This window comes from Misgurnus anguillicaudatus, chromosome 22 (genome assembly GCF_027580225.2).
Source record: "Misgurnus anguillicaudatus chromosome 22, ASM2758022v2, whole genome shotgun sequence".
Lineage (NCBI taxonomy): Eukaryota > Metazoa > Chordata > Actinopteri > Cypriniformes > Cobitidae > Misgurnus > Misgurnus anguillicaudatus.
The window spans coordinates 5,121,501-5,144,534 of NC_073358.2; the positions used below are offsets into that span (position 1 = coordinate 5,121,501).

Here is a 23,034-nt window from a genome sequence, read left to right on the forward strand (position 1 = left end):
ATTTAATTGATGATTTGACATTTCATTTTCCATATTATCTTGAGGCAAGACAGACAATATTAAAATAAAAGGCAAACTTGAAAAGGAATCTTTAAAAACATTTTTTAAAAAGCTTTTTTAAAATCGGACCATTAATTGCCAAGCGCAGAGGAGTGATTGAAAATTATGTATGGCATTATGTTATCACTTGCTCGGCCCTCCACCTGAGGTTTCTGAGTCAAGTAGGGGAGTACTGTGAAGCCCAGACAGGCATCAGGGAGATGGCTGGCGCAGTCACGTCCCCGTCTCCCCTTTACTCCCTTGCTCGTCCGGATTTCAATAAAGCTCGGTGGGTATAGATTTGTGGTGTTAAGCCCACTAGTCGGGGGCGGGACTTCAGTCCTTAAAAGGGTGTCACTGCATCCATTTCCTAAAACATTCGCCGTCCCGTGCATTTTTCTCGTTCTCCCTAAACCAAACTGTGCAGAGTCTGTCACTGGGATGACGTTGTATCTTCAATACGTATATGTATGTTTGTGTATATGTACATGTGTATACATATGAATGGCCCCTACGCTAATTGGGTTTTGTTTTTCTTTCTTCATGTCTCGTCCTTGTCTCCGAGAACACTGAGACAAACAGACCCAGTTCCGGTAAATGTGAAAGTCGGCACACCTCTGACTCACCAGCAGACCGTCAACGTGATGCCCAGCTGATACATGACCAACGACCACCAGCAGAACCCACTTTACCTCCGCCTAATCTCCTTAATCTTTTAAATTTTTATATAAATTTATCTCCCACGGGTTTTTCCCTCCAACAACTTTTTTTTTACTTCCCCGGCTGAGCCTGGGTTTTTTTTTCTCCTAGGGGGTTTTTCAACCCGGGGAGGCAGCCTTCTTGGGCTTAACTTAGCACCCTCTTCTTTACGTTACATTAGCAATACGCACGCTTATAATGTTGATTCATAGCCGCAGCAAATTTAGCTGCTTTTGCTATCGTGTATTATGTTGTGCTATCTGTCGTTTTTCTATGCTTTTCACTGCTTCTATTATTGTAAAGCTGCTTTGAAACAATCACAAATTGTGAAAAGCGCTATATAAATAAAATTGAATTGAATTGAATTTTTATTCATGCCCAAGCAAAAATAGGGACAAAATTAAAATGTAAAATGTTCTGTTTATGTAATGCACGTGGCTCGGACTCCTTGAGCTGAACTTTCATGCGCATGGCTCTGACATTTCCATGCAGAGATGTTGTTATTTGCGCAGGGGTTTAAAACCAGGGAGTGAGTTTATACCGTTCAAAAAAATCACAGCACTTGGGCATGACACGCTTCATGTTTAAGAAGGTTGCGGCCGTGACATCACCGCACCGCATGTGCGTAGCTCGTCTTTCACGCTTCAGCTATGGTCAGAACTGCAGCCCATGTTGTGTCCAGTGCAGTGTACAGAGTAGACCCCGAAAGACTCACATAGGGGTGATACTTGTGGGGTGGTACAGACAGCACAGAAAATGTTCATTTAAAAGAAAGTGACTGTTTGTGTATGTCTGCAATTCATTGAACAGATGCCTCACCGGATCGGATGTGTGAAAATATGCACATACATAACAGCGGACCAGCCACTTTTTAGTGTTTGTTCCTCCTTTGAAATGTAAACAATGTATGCGAATCTCATCCTCAGTCTAAATGTTGCTCACTGCCCAGCTCCATGCACAGAGGGTAGATGTACATTTCACCGGGACAGCGACACCCGGCACTCGTTGGCCAGTACAATCGACACAGTAGCCTTTCTGTACAGATTCGAAGCTAAGATTCATCCAAACAGTCGCTAAGTTTGGCTATGGGTCTAAAAGTCGCTAGATGTAGCAATAAGGTCGCTAAGTTGGCAACACAGTCGCTGAGTTGGGAACACTGCTTCAGCCAATCCCCTTTTTTAAACAAGTAAGCCCCACCCACTGATTAACATGGAATTTGCATACAAGTTGAAAATGAAAATGAACACGAAAATAAAAACGAAAATGAAAATTATTATTGCTTGGGCATAAATAAAAAGCCTTTAAAAAATTTTTTTACAGATTCCTTTTCCAGTTTGCCTTTTTATTTTAATATTGGCTGTCTTGCCTCAAGATAATATGTAAATTGAAATGTCAAATCATCAATTTAATTTTATTTTTCAATTTGGCCAGAATGATGCTTCATCAAGTTGAAAATGAAAATGAAATAATTAAATTTAATGTTTTAATTTTTATTTTAGCATTTAATTTTCTAATTTGGGACATATTTTGCGATTTAATTTTTTATTTTATCACTTAATTAATTAATTTAAAAAAGACCAAAAATACCTTCCATATTTATACACCTGTACTAACTAAATTAAACTTTACATTGTAAATGAAGGCTATACCTTACTGCACTACTGTTAAATGCAACATCAACAAAGCCCAATTGCCCCACCCACGCATCTTTACATTGAGGTTGTATGTAATCTACTCGCGCAATTAATTCATCCACACCACAGATTTAAAAGACAGTTGCCAGACTGATCACAATGTTAGCGCAAATGAAATCTGACACCAGTTAAAGCAGCTAGCGCATAGTGACTGGAGATCAACTCGTATAGGGCTGGGTTTCGATTCAAATTTCAAGAATCGATTCGATTCTGATTCTCAAGATCTTGAATCGATTATCATTATTCGATTCGATCCGATCTGATCTGACCCGATCTTCGAGATTTAGATAAGTGTTTTTGAAAGAAGCCCAAAATGGTGCCAGATAGGGGTGGGCGGAATGACCAAAAATCTATTCCATGAGTCATTTTATTTCACGGTAACGGTATATTTCATGGTATACATGTTTTTCAATTTATATTGTTTTCGGATTATAAAAATGTGCAGTTATTTGCCACTCACTATAGCTTTTAACTGCTCACCACAGTTTTAAAATATGGACAATTTAAAGTAAATAATGTTAAAGTGAAAATGCCCACACTGTAAAAAATACTTTGCTGCCTTAAAATTTTTTGTTAAATCAACTCAGATTTACAAGTCATGTCAACAGAGATAAGTTGTCACAACTTATAAAATATAGTTGAAAAAAGTCAACTTAATTTTATAAGTTATAACAACTCACCTGTAGTTATAACAACTCATCTCTAGTCAAGATAAATAATAGTAAGTTGAAATGACTTGTAAATCCGAGTTGATTCAACAAAAAATTTGAAGGCAGCAAAGTATTTTTTACAGTGCAGTGGATAACAACAGATTAAGTCTTGATAGACAGAATCTTGTTTTTAATTGAGTTATTATTAATTTTATAGACTATTGAAGCTATAGTATGCATAGTTTTTTTGCATTTATGCAAACATTACATTAAAAATAGGGAGTATGTAAAATGAACAGGTATAAATTTAGGCACAAACCTACAGACAGGATAAATACCTGTATATATGAGAGACGGAGCTCTAGATATAGATATTATGACGGGTGCTATGATGTGATGAAGTCTGTTTTAAGGTCTTGACGCTCTTAACTTTCTATTACATATTAACATTTGCGTCTCTTTCTCGTCTTTCTAATCAAAGATGTTTGTACTATAAGCAAATTAGGCGTCAAACTACATCGCTCCAGCAGCGCACGTGTAACTGATATAAACACGAGTTTTGTCTTAGCTTGCATAAAGTTCAGAAAACTTTACAACTATTAGTATTATGTGCGAGAAGAACTCTTTATTTGGCGCCCCGTTGCGCGCGCCTCAAGAAACCTCTGCCCGTCAGAGACCGGCTGCATGAGCACAGAGGGAGGGAGAGAGAGAGAGAGAGTTTCACTGGAGACCCGCGGTGGATTCACTGCATGGCGCTTATTATAAAAATTACACAAATAACTCGTTCATTTGTTATGAGTGGATTATTTTACATATAGATCGCAGCTTTGAGTGTTTCTAGAGTTTTCAAAACAACCGCTTGCTTAACGTTACTGACCGCCATGTTCGTTGTTTTAATGTCCTTCCACCTTGCGCGCATGCGTGAATTCAATGAGGCGGCAAGTTTAAGTTATTAATTATTAAATCGATCCTCTAAGTTACAGATCGATCTTTAGAAATTGATATGAAAATCGATTCAGAATCGATTTTTTTAACACAGCCCTAAACTCGTAGGCTTTAAATTTTATATCCCAGCGCGGCGGATCATGCGGGCGCGCACACAGTAACCAAAGTGCAGGGAATATAAAACAGACAGATTTGGATGGATAAACCGAACAAGCGCAATTCACATGCGCGTATTGGACCGTGGGGGTCGAACCGACGGTTCAATATTATATTGAGAATTGTGGCATCCCTACTCAACAGACCATCTTCTCAAAGTAATCAGGACAGAACTGGTCGAAAGTGGACAAAAGAGACGTATTTAAATACCAGGTGTAAACGGAATGTGTGATCCGATCGACGAAAACGCATCTTAATACCAGGTGTAAACAGCCCCTTAGTCTGGCACTAGGATGAGCCCTTTCCCGAAAATAAGGCATAGCCCTGAAATTATCTTAACCCTGTCTGGGAAACTGCCCCAAAATGTATTGTTATTAGTTAGTAGCATTATTTTTCTAAGGTTCCATTTTTAATAAATTATTTATTTTCTAAAATGTCATAAAACAGGGCCCCCAGCATCATATCACAGCCCCCGTTTGCGAAACAGTGCCATATGGATTGCCAGGTACACTCTCTCTCTCAAGTCTATTTCCATTTCCATGAGAACTCCCGTATGTTATTTAACGCTGGTGCAAAGGCACGGATGACAAAGAAACCAATGAGCAACTGCTAGGTGACTTATCAGACCTCACAGAATCCTGTTACCCGTCACCTTAAGCACAGAAAGCTATAGTTCGAAATGCAAAATCTTCATAAACTGAAAATCCTGGTATTCCCCTGAGGAGCATGCATGCAGATCCAACAATCAGATTTCTTGTCAGAACATGCAACACAGATGCATACACAACAAAACAGCAGCAAGATTCCCAGTACCTACACTGTCAAAATATTTCACACGCTGTAGAGGAAACACCTTATTTAAGAGGTCTTATAGCAAATTTCACAAACTTCTCTTCATAAGCAATGACCCAAACACAAAAGCAAGTCCCAAATCCCCCAATAACCTCTGACTCCTTATAAATGAAATGGGAAGCAGTAAAAAAACAGGACTCAAGGACAGGACTCATTTAAGATGAATATATTCTGGCAGATGTTCAAGTCAAATTATAAGCACTCAGTAAACAGACAAAGACAGGGAGTGTTTACCTTACAAGAGTCAGCGATGAAGTACTGTCACCTCAGGCTGTCTATGAATATAAGCAACAGCAGAGGAAACCAGCAGTAGGAAACCAGAGCCTGTGTAAACTTCTCACGCTGATCTGAGAACAGATTCGCCACAGCTCTCAGGCGCTGGATCAGGTCACATGACCCGAGAACAATTCATCCAAAACATCCTGCTTCTTCACTGATTAGAATGATTGAATAAAACAACAAAAGAGTGACGGTGAGAAAACCAAACTCAGACAGACCTTATAGGTGCTAGAGGCTAAAGGCTTTACTATTGACCCGGCCTTTACCATCAGTCAATATAAATCATGGTAATCTCATTCGTTAGGTCTGCGGTAGCAGTAAACGGGTTAGAAAAGCAAGCATATTAAAGGCTGACTACATTGTAAAAGTTCCTGCGAGGAGGACAAATGTTTAATTTGTGGTTTAGTGGTGTTTTAGTGGTGGCCATGCAATTTAGGAAAATATATAAAACTCAAAGGCACCTAATAAATTCAGTTTTAGGGTGCTTTCACACATGCACTGTTAAGGTCGGCCCAAACGACGTGTCGGTCCGAGTACAGTTCGTTCGGATCAGTGTGAACACAACAGCCACACTGGCCGCTCTGAGACCGCTCTAAACAGGTGGTCTTGGAGCAGCTGTTGCTGAACTCAGGTGCGACCCATTTGTGGTGTGAACGCAGCTCGACTGGGCTGAACCAAATACAGGAAGTTCTCCACATGTTTGAGCTACTAGGCTTCCGTCGTGACGTGAGCCGGGTGTTATTTTGTGGGTAAACAACAAATAAAGCCATCTTGGTCCGTTGTAGATAGTCACTGTCTCCTGGCGGTGTAAGCTGATGATTTCATAAATGCATAGCTGTCCTCCACACACAATTTTTTTTTTGAAACTTTCATTATTTTTAGCAAACGGCTCCGTGAGACGGGCTTTAATATAGTAGTTGCACAATTTCGCGTTAAAGGAAAGAAACTTCGCAAATACGTGCATCGTTTATCTCCATATCTTGCTAGATTCGCTCTTCCTGTCAGGCTGGTTGTTGTGGAAACGTGGGGGGTGGTCATGGGGGTAAGCACTGTCAGAGACCAATGACAGCACTGACCATTGTCACATGGTCTACGGTGCGGCGTTTCAAGTACGGTAAAAACATGTGAACACGAACCGCACTAATTTGTAGGGCTTGGTATTGGCAAGAGCCTCACGGTACGATACGTATCACGGTACATGAGTCATGATACAATGTATCACAATACAATACAATGCGTTGCATGTTGCGATACATTGCAATCATTTTTCTTTTCTTTTTTAACAAAAATGTAAAAAAATAGAGCTGAATTTCTTTAACTTTTTTTAAAGCCAAAGTTGTATCAATATTTTTGCACAGCCCTAGTAATTTGGTGCGCACCGATGTCTCTGAAAACAACCTGACTTGCTTGTTTAAACGATTGCAGAAATATGGTAAATAAAATGTTCAAGGCAATAAAATCAAAGTCTTTAAAAGATTACAGCGGCTTCAAAGGGTATATGGGCATTTAAGTCACAAAAATGTATTAATGTTTATGCATTAGATTATAGCCATTTATTTTCCATAACAGAAAACACTGTTATAGCAGAACTAACGACATAAACAAACAGATTTCGTGAAACAAACGTAACTTCCGGTAAACATCTGCAAAGAATCAATTTGAACAGAGTCCTATAAAGGTCCCGTTCTTTCTGTGTTTTTGAAGCTTTGGTTTTGTTTAAAGTGCGCATTATAATGTGTGTTCATGTTTCACGTGTAAAAAAAATGTGGTATTTTTCACACAATTTATTTAATTTTACTTATCTCTATAGCGCTGTTTTCACTGTCCTATAAACAGGCTGATGTCTTCTTTGTTTTATGAAGTCCGTCCTTCAGAAATACGTATCAAGTTCTGATTTACTTTTTTCCAGGTTTAAAGGGATACTTCACCGATTTAGCATTCAGCTTTGTATCTGTAGAAACCCGGCAGTATTACTGAATGACCTTGTTTCCCTCCCTCATTTCCCCCTGAGAGGAGAGATATCGTAAGTTATGGCTATAACTATGGATCTATGAGACCGAACGATGACCGTCACCACGGTCTTACCTTGAATGATGCCATTCTGCTAGCTCTCCTCGAGACCTAATGTAAACAATGTCAGATGACTGACCCCAAGTGGTTGGTTCCCTATAAAACATCCGGGTGAACCGAACACTTCCTCTTGCCTGGAACGCCTCAGTTCATCCTGAGTGACAAGAAATGGTGACGTCATCGTTCGGTCTCATAGATCCATAGTTATAGCCATAACTTACGATCTATTTCGACCTCACTCAGACCGTCACCACGGTCTTACCTTGGATGACTAGTGCCATCAAGGTCACGAAGGATGGAAGCTTGTCCTTCTTCACCTCCTTGCTTGGCAGCCGAGAGCAGGATTGTTGACCCAATCGAAACAGGGTCCGCCACATTGACTCTGTAATACCTTGCAAAGGTACAAGGCGAACTCCATGATGCTGCTGTGCATATGTCCATTAGTGCCACCCCTTTAAGTGCTGCCCAGGAAGTGGCCAGACTCCTGGTAGAATGAGCTACCAGATTCCTTGGGACTGGTAAGCTTTGACTGCAGTATGCATGTGTAATAGTGTCTACTATCCAATGTGATAGACGCTGTTTTGAGGCTGGTTTTCCAAGACTTTTTTTATCAAAACACAAGAACAAATGAGTATGTAAATGTCGTAATGACTGTGTCCGCTCAATGTATCTGCGAAGTGCTCGAACTGGACATAAGGTGGCTAGATCAAGGTCTGTACAAGAAGGATCAGGCTCAGGCTGAAAGGCTGCAAGTTCAATCACTTGATTGATCGTATGATCATTAAGAACCTTAGGCAGGAAAGCCGGGTTTGGCCAAAGAGAGACCCCCGAATAGTTTGCTTTCCATCTTAGACAATCTTCACTCACTGTTAAAGAATGTAATTCGCCCACACGTTTTGCTGAGCAGATAGACAGAAGAAAAAATGTTTTCCATGTTAGTGACTTAATATCCGCTTGGGCCAGTGGTTCAAATGGGGCTCTAGTTAATGACTGGAGAACCATGGGAAGATCCCAGGATGGTGACCTCAGCCTTTTTTCAGGATAGAGTCGACGTGCCCCTTTGAGAAATCGAGTAATCAAGACGTGCTTACCAACTGCTAAACCTTCCACAAGACTGTGGAAATGAGAAATAGCCGCCACATAAACCCTTACTGTGTTAACTTTTCTTCCTGAGTCTAGAAGTGACTGAAGAAAACATAAAATCGAATCAAGACCACAATTCGTGGGGTCTAGGTTTTTGTCCTGACACCAGTTAGAGAAAACACGCCACTTGCTTGAGTAGTTATCCCAAGTGGATGGTGCTTTAGCATTGTTTATGGTTTTCCTTACTGCTTCCTCTAATTGACAAGAGAAGGGCTGATTAGGGGCCAGACCCAAAGCTGTAACGTGGCTGGATTTGGGTGCCAGATCTGACCTTCCACTTGAGAGAGAAGGTCCGCTCTGATTGGTAGTGGCCACGGATGGCCTCGTACCAGACGTAAAAGAAGTGGGAACCAATGTCTCTTTGGCCATTTCGGGGCAATCAGTAAAATCCTGCAATACCCCAGATCCACTCGTTTGAGTACATGAGGAATCAATGGTAGAGGAGGAAAAGCGTATAGTAAGCCTTTCGGCCACTCGTGAGACAGTGCATCCAGTCCCAAAGGCCCACCTTGGCCGTTCAGGGAGAACCACATCTTGCAATGTGTTGTCTCAGCTGATGCGAACAGGTCTGTGTGGGCTTTTCCAAACCTGGTCCATATCAGATGCACCACCTCCGGGTGTAATCGCCATTCCCCCGGGAGAGGTCCAGTTCGAGAGAGGAGATCGGCAGCCCGGTTCACTACTCCGGGTATATAGACTGCCCTGAGAGAGGCGAGTCTCGGGTGGGCCCAGAAGAGAAGTCTCCTGGTTTCCTGAAGACAGCGCAATGACCTGGTTCCTCCCTGATGATTGATGTAATAAACTGCCGACATGTTGTCGGTCCTTACGAGGACATGCTTGTCCTGTAGGAATGGAATCAATTGTCTCAAAGACAGATAGATTGCCCTCAGCTCCATCACATTGATGTGTTCCATGGTCCAGGGGAACTTCCATGAACCTCTGACCGATCTTCCTTGCCAGACAGCTCCCCAACCTGCCAGGGAAGCATCGGTTGTCACTACCATTCTCCTCTCTGGTATATTCCCCAGAGGAACACCCTGCCCCAAGCTGCTGCTCCTCATCCATGGATGCAGAGCGTGAACACACTTCCGTGTAATCTTCAACTTCACTCGTCTGTGTAATTTGGGGTGGAGTTGGAATTTGTTGATCCACCACTGCAGTGGTCGTGCTTTGAGCATTCCCAGGGGTACAACCTTTATCGCTGCCGATATTGTCCCCATTAATCTCTGGAACTGTGCCAGCTCCATCCGTTTGCCTAAACGGAACGACTGCGACAGGGCCGATAAACTTGCTACTCTCTGTGGAGACAGAGATGCTGTCATTGTTAATGTGTTCAAAACTAACCCGACAAATATGGTTACTTGTCGTGGCTCGACATGGCTCTTCTCGTGGTTCAAACGAAACCCGAGTTCCTGTATATGGTTGATAACAGCGGCTGTATCTCTTACAACCTGGTCCCGACTTTGTGCACAGATCAACCAGTCGTCCAGGTATGGGAGTATCTTTATACCCACAGCCTGGAGAGGGTAAAGGGCGGCTGACACCACCCTGGTAAATACACGTGGAGAGAGGGAAAGGCCGAAAGGAAGGACCCTGAATTGATATGCTTGAGCTTGGAAAGCAAAGCGAAGGAACTTCCTGTGATCTGGATGAATGGGCACATGGAAGTATGCATCCTTGAGGTCTAGCGTTGTAAACCACTCGTTTGGCTTTATAGCCTCCAGAATTTGGGCAGTGGTCAGCATTTTGAACGGCAACACTTTTATGTACGCAATCAGGCGCCTTAGGTCTAAGATGGGTCGGAGACCACCATCCTTTTTGGGCACAAGGAAATAGTTCGAATAAAACCCAGTGTGCTGTTCGTAGGGTTGTAGCTGAGTAATCGCTTTCTTCTCCAGGAGTGTTGCTATTTCCTTGGATAAAATTTCTGCCTGGACTAAGTCTTTGACCACAGTTACGTGAATCCCTGAAAACGAAGGGGGTCGTCGCCGGAACTGGATTCTGTACCCGCTTTTTATTGTAGCGAGTACCCAACGATCCGAAATTTTTCTCTCCCAACTGTCCAGGCATAGCTGGGAGCAGATTCCGGCCGCTCTCCCAGGATTGCTATGCAGTTCCCCCATAGGGGCCAGAGCCCCTGGGGTTTTGCTTCTTTTGGGGTGCATTTCTTCCTGATGTACGAAAACGAGACATTTGTGAATGCCGAGGTGCATGTCTGGCACTTTGACTGCTATCAAACCTCTGGGAATAGGTATTCTGCCCTCTGCTGAACTCCCATGATCCTGACCGACCAAAATGAGGATGATAAGAGGGCTGAGAGCCTCGATATGATTGTTTAGTTGCCTTGACGGAACCAAACGTGCGTTGCACTGAATCTCTTCTACGCCTCGCTTGCTCCGCTTTATCCAGTGTCGTCTGGGAATCTGGATGAAACACACGGCCTGGTGTGACGGGCATGTGGGTCAGTTCCTTCCTGATAGTATCAGGCAGCGATGTCTGTGCTAGCCAAATCTGTCTACGAGAAAGGATTGCAGATGACATAGACGCCCCAATGTCCCTAGTAAGCTGGGCGTGCGTAACCAAGGCTGCATCGACCAAACCCATAATGTCCCGATCCTCTGGATTCACAAGTTTCCGTAGAGAAGCTAGAATTATGGCTAAAGCATTACCAGACCGGGCTGCACGTGTGGCTGAGTTGTAGGTTCGACACACTAAATTGTCAGTCTTCTCACACTCTTTCCGGGGACAGCGTGGGTCATCCGTTACCCGGTCTAGACCCAAAGATGTTAAAGATGCCATCTCACGCTCTACCGCTGGCATACCCCCCATGCCTGTTTCTACAGCATATTGTATGTTAGCAAAACGTCTGCAACCGGCATTGAACTGGGGTGCAGCTTTGGGATGATTCCATGCTTTGCTTAGCATTTGTAAATAGTCCTCAGCAACAGGGATCGAAACAGGTGGTTGAGACTGTGAGACTCCGGCCCACACTCCTTGCACCGCTGGTGTCGTTGATGGCTCAGCCTGGGTTTCCAGACCCAAAATTCTTGCAGCACTAAGAATTCTGGTAAGAATGTCAGGTTGTGTACTGTCAGTAACAGAAGACCTGGACTCATTTTCCTGATCTTCATCAGTATCATCATGATCATCACTACCAAAAAGAGAGTCATGAGCATGTAAAGAAATGGTGTCAGGGGTGTTACCTCTTTCTCCCTGATTTAGAGAGATATCATCTTCAGAAACAACAGACGGAACTGTCTGCTGTTGTGTACCTAATCCCCTATTTTGGGGCCTAAAATTATCCATTTTCCCAGCCAGATCACGTAAAGTTGATAGGATTTGCATCTGGGTGTCCATTTGAGGGTCTCTAACTCCTGACTTCCTTCCATCAGAACAGCTAGGTCCATCACGGCCTTTAACAGGAGAATGCACCCTTTTCCGTTTAGGGGAGCGAACATCAGTCTCTGATCCTGATGTTCCTCTATCATGAGCTGCTCGACCAAAAAGCGAAGCTCTTTGCACTCTCTCTTGTAGAGAAAAGTCAGCTGCAGCCGGACATGGTTTTTCGATGTCCTTCAACAAATGGGACATACCCAGACATGATGGACACTCCCGGTGTCCATCCCGAGGATGCATGATAGCGTGGCAATAACGGCACACGGGCTTACTCATGATTGTAAGACAACTGCGGACAGATGTCGCTCAAATAACACAGAAAAATATTAATACTTTACTCCTGCGCACAGAAGTCTGTCAAATACTATATATAAAGTGCAAAGAAAATTAATATTATAAATATATATAAATATATATAATAATATATATATATATATAATAACTTATTATTTATAATTTGTTTATTGTACAATCACCTATCTACGCGCGAACGCACAGATCAAAAACAGGCGACAGAACCCTCTCCGTTGCGAACAGCAGATCAGCGTGTAAACAATAAAACTCCTTTTACTGATGTAAATAACAAGAGCACAAAAAATACTCACCACATCCGTACGCTAATTAGCGTCGGAACACAAACCCTACAAAAACAAATGTTAACATGAATCAAGTTCATTCATTTGTAATGTAAATAATACCAACCACCTACCTGAAAATAGAAGAAAGGAAAAACAATTAGCTTACCGCAATCCTCAGGGGCACCAGGCGCCTGCACAATAGTGACGGATTGAATGGGGTAAGTTAAAGATTTCCAATATCAACGTATACACGCAGATTTTATAGGGAACCAACCACTTGAGGTCAGTCATCTGACATTGTTTACATTAGGTCTCGAGGAGAGCTAGCAGAATGGCATCATTCAAGGTAAGACCGTGGTGACGGTCTGAGTGAGGTCGAAATAGATCTGCATTTTGGTTCTGCAAAAAAGTCCTCAGATGATGTAATATGACGATTTTTGCATCATCGGAGGACTTTTTTGCAGAACCAAAATGCAGATATCTCTCCTCTCAGGGGGAAATGAGGGAGGGAAACAAGGTCATTCAGTAATACTGCCGGGTTTCTACAGATACAAAGCTGAATGCTAAATCGGTGAAGTATCCCTTTAAGTGTTATAATTGGGTCCCCACTGCTTCTATCAACCTAGACAATGTGATAAAGATTTACCCAGTAACTTAGTTTTGGTAAACCATTCTCTGCAACCATGTGAAAAAATAGGTAATTGAAATTTGGCTCCCCTTGTGATGTCAGAAGGGGATATATCACCCCTTTATCTGCACTATCCAACCACAGCACTGCCATTTAGTGCAGATATCAGCTCATTTATATTTTAAAGGACACACCCAAAAGGGACATTTTGCTCCCTCCTACAAAGTGTCAATTTTTAAATGTTATCCATCTATCCATCCATCCATCCATCCATCCATCCATCCATCCATCCATCTATAAATAAATAAAATAAAATAATGCACACAAACACAAAAATTAGGAGAATATTATGTCAAAATGATATACAAAAAGAATGTAAGGTCTCGTACACACTGCAAAGTTTCGGGAGTGACAACCGCATTAAAATGCGGGAGTGAATCCCCTAAATGTTCGTTTCATGTCTGTACGGAACAAGACTCACTCCCGAAATTGTGATGATTGACACAGAAATAACCATAGCAACGTTCCGCCTTCTGGCGTGCTTATCACGCACAGCTTTGACCAAAATAATAACAGCATTGTGTTTTGCAATAAAGCTCCGTCTTGGCGTTGTGTATTTTACGCTTTGTGAGGGTGCTTCACAGCACAGAGCGCGCGGTCTTGCAGTGTTGCCAGCTCCTCGTCTTTTTTTAACGTAAATACAGTTTTGGCGCTTAACCGTTTATGGCTTTTGGCTCATGAAGCGATCAAGTTTTTGGTGTTAATAAAGTGTGAGGGTGCCGGTCCAAATATTTTGATCTTTGAGGTAAAGCATTTAGATTCATTTCGGTTTATTATTGGATTTTTCTTGTTCGCTGTTTTTTTTAGTGCAAGATCAGGCAACACTAGTCAGCAAACGCTTGTGCCTCTGTCATTTTCTGAACCGCGCATAAAGAAGACTTTTTCCCCTTCTAAGCATTTACTTTTTCAGAAGAGAGACCTGTCCTGTTTATGATGAATGTTTAAACACTTGATTAACTACTAGTTGTTCAGTTCGGTTATGTACACAATGTGCAGAGTTTTTGTAAATTCGTTTGTCACTACCTGCATTTTGCGGGAGTTAATTCGGTTGTAGAATGCGGTTGTGAGTCCCGTAAATTACTGAACTGTGTGTGTACAGAACAGGATTAAGCATTCAAAGGTGAAGTGACAACCAAATTAATATGCAGTGTGTACGGGACCTAAGTGTTCTTAAATATTTATTTTTAATGCCAGTTTTTGAGTGGACATACGACTTAGCAAATAAATAGTCCAAATACATATTTACTTCTTTGCACAAAAAGCGCCAGTTTTGTCAAATACCTTGTCGAAATTACTAAATGTTTTGATTTCCTAAAGATGAGAGTAGACATCAATCATCACTATGTGAAGGGAGGTTTGACAGCCGATCTGTAGTTTACATTTTATACATTATATAGTACACATTTTACACAGTAAGTTAACGTTAGCTTAGTGTAGTTTTTGATACGCTTTAGCTATGATTTGAACTAAGGTAATCGTCTTGTTGTTTATTTTGTAATCAGAAATAAACTAATCTAAAAGAACATTGTTGTTATTGGTTCTTTGTGGAGTTTACCGGAAGTTACCTTTGTTCCACGAAACCCGCTTGTTTATGTTGTTATTACTGCTGAAAGCATCTACAATACAATACATTCTACTCTGTGTGTAAACTCTAGGGGGCGGTTTTCTGAACAGGGTTTAGATTATTCCAGAACTAGCACTTGGTAATATTAAACAAACCTTACAAAAAACAATGCTGGTGTTCATATTGAGACAAAACAATGGCACTGATATGTTATGTCAGTGCAAAATTAAGGCAGCTCAAACATGCATTTTAGCCTGGGAATAGGATACAAGCCTTGTCCGGTAAAACCTCCCATAGAGGTTTTAACGTAATATATCTACAAACGACAATGACAGCAGTTTGCTTAAATTGCAACCTACGAATACACAACGTCATTGACATAACGTCAAACAGCATGACTGACATTAAAAGTGTTCAATGACAACGCATAAAAAAAACGATTTGACGCAAGGCGCGTATAAATCAACAACTTCACACTGATATGTATTTTCAATAAAATTGCGTTATTTTGTAGCAAACAACACAAAAGTTTACAACACAAATGCAACAAAAATGCTACTTACCGTATAACGGAAAAAACGAAAGTTTGTTCCTCACAGACTCGCTTTACTTTCAGTCATCTGTCCTCTGCAGGTTAACAGGTGTGCACAACCCAGAATCATCAAGAGTTAACAGAAAACCGCTGGAAAATGCTGGGACGATGTGTTTTTAATGTACGACTTGGGCAGGCAGTCATAATCCTGATGTTTGGTAACGTTACCTGATTTCGTTTAACAGCCACTCAACAGTTTATTTTCAACGACAGAGCGTGAGAGGAAAATCTGCAGCAGCAGATGCATGAGCAGAGCACGTGCTCCCTCCCAGGTAAAATGGACAAATACACATCAGGGCTCTGAGAAAATCGCTTTGTTACTTTTACCCCGGTTCTCCCCTACTAAAAAAACTAAACTTCAACAATTTATTAGGAATTTTCTCTCTCGCAATATAAAATGAATTTTAACAGACATGTATGGATGAAAAAATAAAAATAAAACACATAACGGTAGTCCTTGATTATGATGATTGGTTGCGCTCGCTGCATCATGTGTATGTGACCTCATTACACAGGTATTACTGCGCCAGTATTGCATTTTCTGAAGAACTAGATTATTTGGCGGATGAATAATTCTTAGCAATATCATTAGGGGCATGTTAAACTCTTCAAAATTGAACTTCAATTTTTTATTAAATAACACACATATTTTACTTTTCAAAATGAGTATTGGTCAATCGCAGGTAACTAGGTTATTTTTTAACATGTTTCTTAATGGAGGATGAAGGGATTTTGGTAACAGGACTGAAAGTAACAGGACTGAGTTTTTAAGCATATATTTAGCAAATACATGAAATATAGCTGCATTAAATATGTGCTGATAGCATGAAGACACTGAGCAAATTCTAGTGATTTGCATTTTTTTATTAAACTGATAACATTAAATAAATAATATAATAAATAATATATTATGTACTATAGGTAACAGGACTGAACATATTGACATTCACAATCATTGCATCAATATCAGAAAATATACAGAAAAGAAAATGAAAAAGTAACTTTTGATCTTCACATGGCCTTCAGAAGATGCAGATGACGTAACTTCCTCCTGAACATTTGACTTGTGAAATATTTTGAAATTTTTAAGTCCCAAGAAGCCGGGTTCTTAATTTAAAATCACTAAGAGGGTTGGTAGCTGAACACTTAGCTGTTCTAAATTAATTAAAACCACACCTTCACGTGCTTATTGTTGTTAAAAATGGTTAATTTTTTAAGACTTATTTAATTTAAACTACCCTCCACTTCTCAAAAAGATTAAGGAAGATTTAGATTATTGGAAATTATCTCTCTTCTAGGAAGAATTAACACAATTAAAATGAATATACTACCAAGACTTAATTTCTTATTTCAATCACTGCCTTGTTATCTCCATAAAGCTTTTTTTGACTCCTTAAATAAACTAATAAGTTCATTTGTCTGGAAGAATTCTACACCTAGAATATCTTTTAAAACACTAATTAGAGCTAAAGAAAATGGTGGATTAGGTCTTCCTGATCTTCAGTTGTATTATTGGGCTGCTCAAACAAAAGGTATGATTAGTTGGATACATCTTGATTGTAGAACTGCTCACTGGACAGGTATTGAAGAAGAGCTTTGCTCTCCTACGCCGTTGACTTTTTTACCATATATTAATAACATAAGCACACTATACTCTGTGACAGGGTCTTATGTTGTCTATAATATACTTAGAGCCTGGCAAGATGTTAAGAGGTTTTGTGGATCTGTTGGTAAAATTTCCTGTCTGGCACCTCTATTTTCTAACCCAGATTTACCGCCAGCCCTTGGAAAATCTTTGCTTCTAAAATGGAAAGATTATGGTATATATCAGTTCCAACATTTATTTGTAAATTGCTCTTTAAAGTCATTCTCAGATTTAATTTTAGAATTCAAGATTCCAAAATGTGAGTTCTTTAAATATTTGCAAATTCGTCATTTGATAAGTACTTTGGATAAGGCAGGGCGTTTGTCATTGGAGCGATCTAGAATGGATGATGTTTTGATAAAACAGGCAAAATTAAAAGGGATAGTTTCTGTTATCTATGGTGTACTTTTAGACCACCATGACTCTTCTTTGGCCTCACTTAAAATTGTGTGGCAAAAGGATCTTGAATGCACCTTTGATGATGACCAGTGGGGTATTATATGTAAGAGTGTTTTTACTTCTTTTTCTTGTACTGTAACAAAATTATAGAACAGAATTATAAATGTATGCATAGAATTTATTACACCCCCCTTCGATTGAGTAAAATGTATCCCAATGTGTCACCTAAATGCCACAGATGTGAATCATGTATAGGATCAATTATGCACATCTTTTGGAAATGTCAAAAGCTTGAGTACTTTTGGAAAGAGGTACATGATTGGACAGTTAAAGCTCTCGAAACATCATTGGACTTTACGCCTGTATTATATCTTTTTGGGACTGAATTTGATAAGACATATGACCCTGTATTTGTGCAAAGAATGAGTGTAATCTCTTACATAGCAAAAAAATGTGTATTGCTCAATTGGAAACAACATGAACCTCCAACATTTCATCTGTTTAAACTGCTCTTGTATGATACATTAAGACTTGAACAATTTACTTATTCCTTAAGAGGCAGGGCTGATGTTTTTGGGAAAATATGGGCTTCTATCATAGACCTCTGACTTTGTTGTTTTTCAAAATTTGTATGACCATAACTTCAATTGAAATTGATGATTAAATCACTTTTTTTTTTTTCCCCTCCTTTCTATACTTTTTTTATTTTTATTATTTTATTCTTGTTTATTTTCTTTTTCTACTTTTTTTTTTTTTATGTATGTGATGTATGTATGTATGTGTATATGTCAATCTGTTATGAGTATGTACGGATATATTTATATCCTTTTCAGTTCCATTCCTTACCCTTTCTATGTACATCATTTAAAAAAAAAAAAAAACCTAATAAAAAAGATAATTATAAAAAAAAAAAATGGTTAATCCATAAACATGGCAAGCTTAAATTCATAAATTAAACAACTAAAACTATTTCTATTGATCAAAGTATTATTTCGTCAAGTAATGCAGTTCTTCATAAAGAATTTAACAAAGTAGTTGCCAAGCAATGCAGATGAAGTGGCACATAAATGGGTCAATGACGTGACACTAATTATTTTTTGTCCGTATGGTTCAATTAAATGTAAAAGGGTTAAAATTTCAAAATAAATTTGCGGATTACTTGCATGCATTCTCTTAAAGGTGCAGTGTGTAATTTTTAGAAGGATCTCTTGACTGAAATTCAAAATAATATGCAAAACTATATTATCAGGAGTGTAAATTCATAATGAACCATTATGTGTTTATTATCTTAGAACGAGACTTTTTTATCTTCATACACCGAGGGTCCCCTTACATGGACGTCGCCATTTTGTGCCGCCATTTTTCTACAGAAGCCCTTATGAAGTTGTCTCCGACAATGACATGTTTCCCCGGTGGCGGCTACCGTAGCTTTTCTATGTGTTTCAAAAGCGAAGGGTGAGCAGTGGACTAAGCTGTTGGTTGCAATTCGCAACCTCACCACTAGATTAAAATTTACACACTGCACCTTTAAGGACCAAGTCTTAAATGGTTTTATTTCATTTTGACAGAATATTTGTGGGATAATTGCAAAAGTGTCAATGTGGTGTAACCGGTCTGTGTCAGGTGTAACTATTTTTTAAATAAAAATAAAAATATATTCATAAAACATGTGGAATAAAATATAATTATCTAGTGTGTAATATGATTTGTTTACATATACATTTTTACATAATTTGTCAAAAATTATTTAGGAAACAGGGCTGTTTTCAGCGTATGTCAGGACAAATAAAACACATTAAAATTAACATTTAGAAATAACTATATTTTAATATTTTTTTATGATGATTATGCTATTTAATATTTCTCATTCTTTGGCGCAATTAGCGGTTACACCACTTGACATTTTCAGGTCCATTCAGTCTTAACTTTCATAAAAATGATACAAATCTGATTTTTTTTCTCATAAAATTAACAAAAATACACTATGTGCATTGAAATAAACCTGATGCGTGCTTCTAAAACATTTTTTTAAAAGATTTTTGAATTTCTCATCTTGCCAAACCGTTTTTGTCACTGACCCAAATACGGATATAATGAGGTCACAAGTGTAACCCTGCGTCCGAAATCACCTTCCAGTAAGTGGAAATCGGTATGTGTAATGAAAAGTATGTCGTACTTCATGTAGACAAAACCATAGGGTGTCCCATTGGTCATTTGCGGTTTGAAAAGGGTGCTCATGAACGCCATATATCAAACCATGATTCGAACACTAGTTTTGAGCAGTGTAGAGTAATGCTTGTTGTTTGTTGTTTCTACGATCACAAATGCAGACATGGTTTTATGTTTTAGTATCCTTACCTTACCAATCTGTTATGTTCTGCTCCAGCCGTGCTGGAAAAGTTGAGCCATCAGCTTGGTCATCTGCATTTTCTGGATCAGATTCGGCTCGTATTGATAAGGTAGTAAAGGCGATATTATCTCCTGTTGTGAAATGATTCCAAATATGGTAAGGAGCGCCATATTTCCGTCACTTGCTTGAGGTATTCGGACAATCACAACGCAATGGATAGCTTGCCAATCGGAGCACACTGTGCTTTTCAAAATGATGAGCTTTGTAGAAATCGACACGTTTCAAAAGGTGGGGCATAGAGGAGAAACAATAATATACGGTATGTGGAACATAGTGTGTTTTTTAACCATAAACCAACACATTGTAAAAAACCAAATAATCAAAATAACGTTCTTTTTAGCACCATAATAGGGGCTCTTTAAAAAAAATGAATACCTGAAAACATTACACCAGGCAGCTTTTTACAATTCCAAGTGAAATAGGTACAAAAATTTACACCTCTTGGTGATTGTTTAACAACACATGAGGAAACTATGTCATAGGTTGATGATGATACGGGTCAAATGACAATGAAAACGTGGCGGATGTAGTATGTCTGGAATGTATGCATACTGCACCAACACATATCATAACGATTGTACTGTTTAAGTGATTGATAAATAGGTACATACTGTCATAGCATGCAATTTTGGATGCAGGGTGTTTCTAGAGTAATTTACAATGGCTTCATACCCAATTCATCCAATCATAATGAAACACTGGAACTGTAATAAATGTTGTAACTTTTTTTTTTTTATCTCAAAGTTGGATTATAATACCTCCTGAAAAAAGCACAAAACACAAAAGCAAAACACAACAGGCACTCTGGAAAACCAAAGCATTGCTTACTACCTGCCAAAAGGCCAGTCTCTCTCCTGGGTAACTTAGCAACAGGAGTCTATGATAGAAATGCTGTATAACAGAGAAAACACAAGCACGCAAGCGCACACACACAAAAAAAAACATAAAATTAGAGCCAATAGGAACACCAGGCTATGCAATAACTTAAATGTTTTAACCCCTAAGGTATTTAACAAGAAGACATTGATGAGAGGAGTAGGTGTCTTTGTCTCTATCTGAGCAATGCAGACACTGACATTGTGCTTCTGCTGAGGGAGGACCTTATCCTTAAAGAGAGGCATTAATCTGAAAACCCTTTAAGACATCTTGATGACAGTAATACTTCGACGTAACTGTACAAATATATTTCCAAAATTTAAAATGGTTAATGTATTTAAATCAGTCCCCGCCAGCCTTTCTTAAAAATGTTTCACAAAATGCCTTCTAGGAACAATTTATTCTATAAAAATATAAACATACAAATAAATCAAATGAATGAACAGACCCTCTGCTTACAAACAAACATTCATTTGTTCTTTTTTATGACCTCTTATATATGGGTAGGTTTCTTCAAAAATACACAATTTTTAGCCAAAAGCTGAAATACATGGAGTTTTAAATGTTGAAAAAGTAGTTTTTGCTTCAGTTTTTTATAAATTGGGTAAGATAATATTATCTAGTGGATAATAGCGGAATTATCAGGAAAACGTCATTTGGCAGGGAAATGTTTTCTCTTAATTGACGAGATAACTTGTCAATGGCGGAGAAAGAGTTAATGGAGAGGCAAACTGAAAATACTGTAGTTTAAAATTAATAATATGCAGTTTGAATATTATGTAAATGTAACTTCATTCTCTGGCATATATAGAGCCTGAATGTACAGATATAAAGCATAGTATATTTTCATATTTTATTTTTAGAATTTGACATTTTGTTATTATTTCTTTATTCCTTCTTTCTGTGTCGTCTTCAGTTCTACGAAGACCCACATTTTATCCAGGAACTTGCTAACAACTTTCATTGTTTTTTTTTTTGTATGCTGGTTGGTCGATTTTTATCTTCCACCTGAATACCGCATGATTATGTTTTGTGTACGTTTTCTTTATATATTGATGACTGTCTGAGCACTTTAGAGAGGAGACACATTTAATTTGGAGATGATTGAGTGATTTCCGATACAGATGATAGTCATGGACTGATGAACCCAAGAGCAACGATGAGGGGTTAAACAAAAGACTTTTATTACACTTAGACAAAACAAAGCCCACGCGGGGGCAAAACACATCAACAAGGTGATGGGAATAAACTAATGATTAACAATAAGCAGGAAAACAAGGGGGCGGGAACAAGAGACGAGACACCGAAGGCACACGACCCGATACACAAGGCCATGAACATAGAACATGGGACTGCCAGAACCCTGCCATCATGACAAGACATAAATATAAGACAAAACTCTTTGGCAGGGTCCTGACACATGGGTAGATGATTTAATTAACTGGTGTGATACTTCATTTTACATATTAAAGGTGCCAAAGAATGCATTGAAATAAGGTAAATTGTTCTCTGATATCTACATAGAAGGTATTTGGCTTATAATATCCAGATATGGTTTTACATGTCCATTTACAACCCTGGGATTTGCCTTTAGAGTGAAATGGTCAATTATTACCTTATTTGAAAGGGTCATGAATAATAAGGTTGAAACCTGCTCAGATTGGCTGTTTCTTAGGGCAGTTCAGTTCGGTAGCTCTGTGTGTGTGCAAAAATACCATATGTTTGAGCCTGTATTAGACAAAGATACAGAATTTTAGGAATAATCAATTATTTGGAGATTGTTAATGGAAGTTTCTTAGTGGTAAGTTTGTGTTTTTTCAGTATGAAACTGCAAAACATAACTGTAACGTCAATAGTAGAACTTGCGCCTAAACGTTAGCATATAGCGCTAAGTCAGTCACATCTTTGTTTTAGCATTGTAACAAGATTGTAATTAATTGAATGTGTAATTTAATGTTGGGACGTACATCTCGACTGTAACATCACGGTGTTATGTTGAGATCAGCCTGTTTTTTGCATGCACAAAGTGAGTCTCACGATATGTCATTACCACCATGTCTTATTATTCATTTATGTCTAGGTAAATACTTAACGAATAATTGTCAACGGGCCGTTAACCGTACTGTATGCTTCTAAAATGAGAATTTTCTATAAGAAACAGGAGACAAAATAATTCAAATGTTAGACTCTTGCAGCTCAAGTGAACCGACAAACAAATCCATTATTGGCAGCAAATGCAATTAGTTACATCCAGATGGCCCTAAACAAAAAAGGAGTGCCTCTCTTAACCCCCACCCAACATGGCATCTTGTACTAGCAAAACTAGAATACAAATTGTCTATTTCCACGAACAGATGTA

At 39.1% G+C, this 23,034-nt stretch overlaps 1 protein-coding gene across 7 annotated transcripts in view; it reads right to left on the reverse strand.

The window, feature by feature from the left end:
• doc2b (double C2-like domains, beta) overlaps nt 1–15,749 on the reverse strand; it is a 338,855-nt gene extending 323,106 nt beyond the window's left edge. Inside the window, exons 1-2 of one of the 7 annotated variants that reach the window (XM_055200513.2) lie at nt 15,317–15,729; nt 5,270–5,468 (exon numbers count right to left, since the gene is read on the reverse strand). The gene's annotated coding sequence lies outside the window, so the exon portion shown is untranslated. Of the gene's footprint in view, nt 1–5,269; nt 5,469–15,316 lie in introns of all 7 variants that reach the window. The other 6 variants (XM_055200509.2, XM_055200507.2, XM_055200512.2 and 3 more) reach the window with 6 other exon arrangements.
• Between the last annotated feature and the right edge of the window lie 7,285 nt (nt 15,750–23,034).